This window comes from Nesoenas mayeri (genome assembly GCF_963082525.1).
Source record: "Nesoenas mayeri genome assembly, chromosome: 4".
NCBI classification, from domain to species: domain Eukaryota; kingdom Metazoa; phylum Chordata; class Aves; order Columbiformes; family Columbidae; genus Nesoenas; species Nesoenas mayeri.
Window position 1 is genome coordinate 5,511,668 of NC_137540.1, and position 6,233 is coordinate 5,517,900.

Consider the following 6,233-nt stretch of genomic DNA (forward strand, 5'->3'; position numbering starts at 1 on the left):
GAGCTCTGCCACAGTGTGTTGCAAAGGCCAATGTTTACATGGATGCAGAAAACCAACTAGAAAGCTTCATAGGTGGAAAAGCCATCAGGGGCTGTTAATTACCAAGATACTACCTCAAACCCCAGAATTTCTTGCACCACAGATTACTTGTGACCAGATGACTACATGGGGAAGAATAAATGTGTTTTCTTTCTTACAGCCTTAGGCATTTCCCCACTGTCAGAATAGTTGGATGTTGGGTGAGGCTATCGCTATGCAAGCTAAGTCTTGCCCCTGATACGGATTTCTAATGGAGTGAACTCAGAGCTCTAGACTGTAACAAATGTAGTGAGAATATTCACTGTAGTTTCAGTGGTTTTTAACACAGCTGTTGGTGTATCTATGTTCTGGCATGTCTAAGACTGCAGCCTCTTAGATCAGGGCTGCGGGGTCCTGAGAGAACGTAAGGCAGGAGACATCAAGGAGATCTTAATTTTAATGAAGGGGAAGTTAAAACAGAATTATGGGACTGCTAGTGCATGAAAACCTCTCTGCTTTTACTGACATTTTGCAAGGTTATATTCAATGATGAATCATTGAACTGCTCTGTCTTGGAAACATCAGCAACAGAGAGCTCAGCTGTTGATTTTTCCTTTGGTTTGACTTTATTCATGTCTGTCAAAATTCTGGAAAGCTGCCAGTGAAATTTCTGTCTAAAGCGTCTGAGGGCTGGCGTCTTCTATAATGCAGATAAGTATTTTTATGGACTCTTCATTCAGTTTATTTATTAGGCAGCCAGTGTCCTAAGTGGCAAAGTAATAAACCACATATGGACACCCAGCAGCTTTCCAGCTAATTTTCAAAAAAATCTGATTTTGATTTCCAGTCTCTTGATTTCTACTTTTCTTCCTATTGTTACAAAAATTGCCACCTACACCTTAGCAGTACTGTCAATACTCCAGTGTTACATCCCCAATAAACTTGATTTTCTTGCAAAGTCAAGAGCATTTGCTAGTTTTGATTCAGGAAGCTTTTTCCCATTCTCATTTTTTTTGCATAGGAACAGGAAATTGTTTCATTTCAAACTGCCTTGCACATGTTTCTATGAAGGAAAGATACATTTTTCAAAGGCACTCAATGGAGAGAATTAGATAACTCAGCTGAATATTTGTTGCACAAATGTTGATCATGGGTATGATCTCTAAGTAGCTTATCTTCCCCCTCTCCTCTTTCCCTTACCTTACCTTATTTATCTCCATTAGAGAAAAGAAGAGAGCTCACATAGAGAAAGTTGTCTCGCTGAAGTCAGATTTATATTTTGTCCAAAGAGAATATGTCTGGTTATCTTGGACTGACAGATGTAAACAGTTATTAAAATGCTGCATGCATTTCAATAATACAGTTAACCTAGCTACTAGTCAGCAGGCAAAAAATACTGTAATATAAATGAATAATAATAAAATCACTTAGCACCTCTCCTTTTTGCACACATATTTTATCTGTTTCTGTAGGTTGAGGCTGCTGTCGCAGAACCATTCTATTTCCTGCTCATGTTTATTAATGTATGAATGACTGTGGAATTATTGCTTAAAGCAAGAAAGCTCTTTTTTAGCGCTTTCCCCAGTGTGCTGGCCCTCCCTGGCACCTGCACCTGAAGCCTGGAAAACAAAGTTTAACATTGTCATTTAAAATCGTGTTTTCTCTTGCCAAGTGCTAGTAGTCTCCATTGATTTCTAACGGTGCTTGTGTTCCTTCCAAACATTTCAGATAGATAGAATATATTATTAATACTAATAATACTATTACAGTATAATACTAACACTATTAATTCTATTACAATATACTGGTCTCTAGTAGGAGTCCCTTGGCTTAAAATGTGCTCCATCGCAGAGTTATTTGCTGTAGCAAAGATCCTGTCTGCTTGATTTTCTGAAATAATTTTTGGGAAACATATCTTTATATGTACAAAGAACTTGAGAACTGAAGTTCTGCAGTTGTTCTTAATGATTCCATTCTGCCCTTGTGCTGAAGTATTTCTTTCCTAGAAAAATCACAGGAGATTTGAGTGAAATTTGGAATGCTGTAGATGTTGTCAGCTTGACATGATGACATATTTACAAGATTCCCTGCAGGGTCTGACCTAATTTTAGATGTAATTACAAAGATGCATTTAAGTGATTGTGTCTAATTAACATCAGGAGGTACAACTGGAATTTTTATAATACTGGAACTGATGAAAGCTACATTAGTATTTTGGTGTAAGTCTAAAACAATTTAATCCATCTGCAGTATCTCTAAACCAACTGGATACTGAAAAAGTCATCTCCTCCTGGTTGCATATACAACTATCTGAATCATTGTTCTATTAAAACGTGAAATGAGTGCAATTGTGCCATATTCTACACCGAGAAGTAACTTTTATGGCAACAACTTACAGGATACTGTTCTATATTCAACACTCTATGATTCAGTGATGGGCATTAACTCAAAATGTAAACAACATTTTTGTATCCTAAAGGACAAAATGGAAATATAATGGTATATTGCTGCTGATGAAACATTTATCCAATTCAAACAGAACTAATATATGTCTAGTTCCAAAACAGAAATAAACTTGTCGTAATGAATTTAACAACAAGGATGAATTTAATAAGCTCATAAATTGTTTTTGTGCAAGGCCCGCTAATGATCCTGTGAAATACACAATCAAAAATACATGCGCAAACACAAGTGTGCTTAATGTGCTCATGCTAGAGAGGGCTTCAGCTTCTTAGATTTTAAGAGAAAAAATGTTTATGCAAACATAGTAACACGTTGACATGTGTCACACATAAACACTCTGTTCAGTCCTTTCCAGCTGCTTGTAAAGTGTATGAAACAAACTATACAGAATGCTATATTTAGACTTTTTGTGTTTAAATCCTCATCAGCTCCGCAGTGCAGTTCACCCATGCATCAGCAAATAGGTAACTTGGGGAGGGGAATGAGCGAGTTTAGCAGGAAAGGAAAAAAAAATGGCTGGTTTCATTTCCTCTGACGTTTTGCTTCACACTTTTCCTTTATGTCTGCTTGGAAACCGGAGCAGTGGGCATGATGCTGAATGACTGATGGGATTCTGCATGGTGGGAGTAAAACAACTAATACTATCAGAGCCTTAAACAGCATTTAGCTGGTTCTTAACGCTTTTACAGAATGATGTCTTGGATGCTGTCAGTGACTCAGGTGCTAAGTTTATAGTGATGCTTGCTTTGTTTTTTCTCTGTGGGCTACCGGGCATAAGTCACCCTGTGTCAGGCGTCAAGAATGAGAGCCAGTTTTCAATGAAAAATAAAGCAATCATGAGGTTAACTGGTGGTAGAAGTGTCGCCCAGGAATACTTGCTTAATGCAGGTCATGTAGCAGATTACCACAGCGGGGGGAAGTATCTTACACCTATAAGAACAATCTTACACATGCATAGACAAAAAACATATTCCTAGTTCCAGAATAGGATGTAAACAGATATTTTCACTTGTAGCTGTGGTCAGCAAAGACAATCTTGCTTGATTTCAGGTGTCTGCAAGGTAGATTTCTATATCTAAGTTAGTTGCCTAAGCTCTCAGCAGAGAGTTGTGATGAGCATCTTTGGAAATAGCAAAAATCAAGCAAAGACTCTTGTCCACTTAATGAACCGAACTCAAATACACACTACTGTTTGTATTCCTTTTCAAGAAGGGAATCTTCTCTCATTACTCAAGTTTATAGTGTTGGCCTAGTCTTGCAAGAGTTCAGCAATGTGTGTAATATTTATTTAGATAATACCATAGGTTTGTTTTCATTGCAGAATGCTTAATGATGAGTGGGAGATGAACAGAAGGAAGATCTATTGGTGACATACGTTGCAGGCAATACAGGAAGGTCTAGAATGTGAGAATGATTCTTTGCTGGAAAAGCATAAAACTTTACCATTGATTCGACTGAGTGATTTATTTACCATGTACTTGACTTAACTTCTAAAACAGTAAAAATCACACTTCATGCAGAGATCAGTAGACCATTTTCTTGCATTGTTTTTTAAAATCAAATCATTCAAATTGTTTTAGCAGTGAAAGTAACTGAGAAGACCAAAAATTCAGGTGGTGTTTTCTGTTCAAAGTAGTTGATTGTGCTACTAATAATTCTTGCTTGCTTTGTCACCTTCATCTACCGTTTATTAAACATTCAGAAATCCTTGTGGACTATTTTCATGTTGGCTAATAAGTATACTAGATATGGTTCATTTCAGTCTTCCCTTATTTCATTTTGCATCTGTAGCTGTAAACATGGAAACTGCCTATAAGAAAAAGGAAGATAAATTTTCTGTATAATGTTGCTTGAACTTCCAGGTACTTCTTTCTTTACTCCTTCCCCTGTGTTGGTCCATTCTGCCTTGTATCATGTAATCCCAGTAACAAGCCCTGTTGTTGTGATACAATTTTTTACTCTGATAGGAATTTAATTATGTCCCATGTGGTTTCTCAATTAGGTTTTGCTGCTTGTGCTGATTTTGAAGCATCTGTAGCTACAAAAACAGCAAATCTTTACTGTGGTTTACATAAGGGACTAAAGCATGGCTACATTCTTAGTCAAGAGTTATCTCTTGTTATTCTCTGAAAAATTTACTTATACCTAGCCAACGGGATTTATCAATGTTTACCAAAGGGAGAAGCTTAATTTCAATGTTTTAGATAGTTAACAAATAATTCACTTTGGTGTAAGTCTCTCTAGAAAAGAGGGCTTATCCACAGCTGACGTGATCTCACAGAGCCATGGTGAAAGCTTTCTGTGGAAAGACCTGAAAGACACTGTAACTGACACACAGCTCATTTGTGTTCCCTCCTGGTTTGCTTTGCTTTACTTTAAAATATTCAGAGCTAGTGGAAATTATTTTTCTTGCCTGTATTTGTGATGTCTTCCAATGTGATTTTTGTAATCACAGTTGTGAATTAGAAAGGGCAGAGAGAAGAAAAACAATATTTAACATGCTATTTCATGTTTCCTCAGGTCTGTATTCTTGTTAATATGGGGAAAAAATATTTGACTTAATCCAAATATTTACATAAAGACAGAACTAATTTATTCTGAATAGTTTTTGCCACTCTTGCCTTTGCTATTCTTTTAATTTGATATGGATATATTTCTAACTATGAAAGTAATTCTTCCCATTTATAACCTATTGCATCTTGTCAGTCTCTTGGACAGGGCTGAGAAATTGCAGTGTGTGTATGTGTAAGTTACTTTCAGCTATTCTTCAGAATGCAAAAATTAGTATTTGGCATTAAAGCATACTTTGCTAGATTAGGATATTTTAAAGCCTCTAGTCTATCCCCCTGTGCAATCCAGGGCAAACTTTAAAGTACAAGGGAGCCGCTCAGGGTCTTATCTATTTGAGTTTTGAGTATACCCAAGGGTGGAGATTCCACATCTTCCCTGGGCCCTTTATCGAGTGCCTGACCATCATCAGTGTGAATTTTGGTTTTCCTTTCATGCAGGCAGAATTTCTCTTGCTTAAACTTCTGACTGTTTTCCCTTGTGAAGATATATAATGTGACAATCTTATCTATTATCAATAATTCTGTCTCAATATAAATACACTTGCCAAATCCTGCTTTTCTTTCCTTGTCACTTGTGATAAAACAGCCTTGAATCACACTGCTTACAAAGCAGCTGATGAAATAATACCTAATGACTCCACTGGTTTTTATGTATACGTGGGGTACTGCATTTGCAGTGCTTATTTAATTGAAAGAGATTCAAACTGTGTTACCACCACTAATCAACTTTTCTAATTATTACATCATATAGATTCCACACTGTATTTTCCTCCTTTAATGTCTGAAGTAAATCTCCTTCTAGAATATGCCCTCTATTAGATTTCTGAAATATAATTATTAGGGTCTTGTAAACGAGCTTTTCCCATCCTCACACACTCGTTTTTAGGTATTATATTTAATTGTCCATTGCAAACACAAGAGGAGAGCAGACACAGAAAATCTTTTTTGTAGAAGCAGATGCTAATTACACAGCTGTTCTGTATTGTTCTGGAAAGAAATAAGGTTACCTGCAGCTCAAAGAAGAAAATGCTCAGGGTTTTCCTGTTTATTTTTTGGTGTAAATTCTCTGAGGCTCAACCTTCCCCTGCATTCTTTCTCTAGAGAAGTTAATTTGCAAGTAGCAAGAGCTAAGACTCCTCTGCAGCTTGCCACAGCACTATCCATCCAATACAAAATAATTAT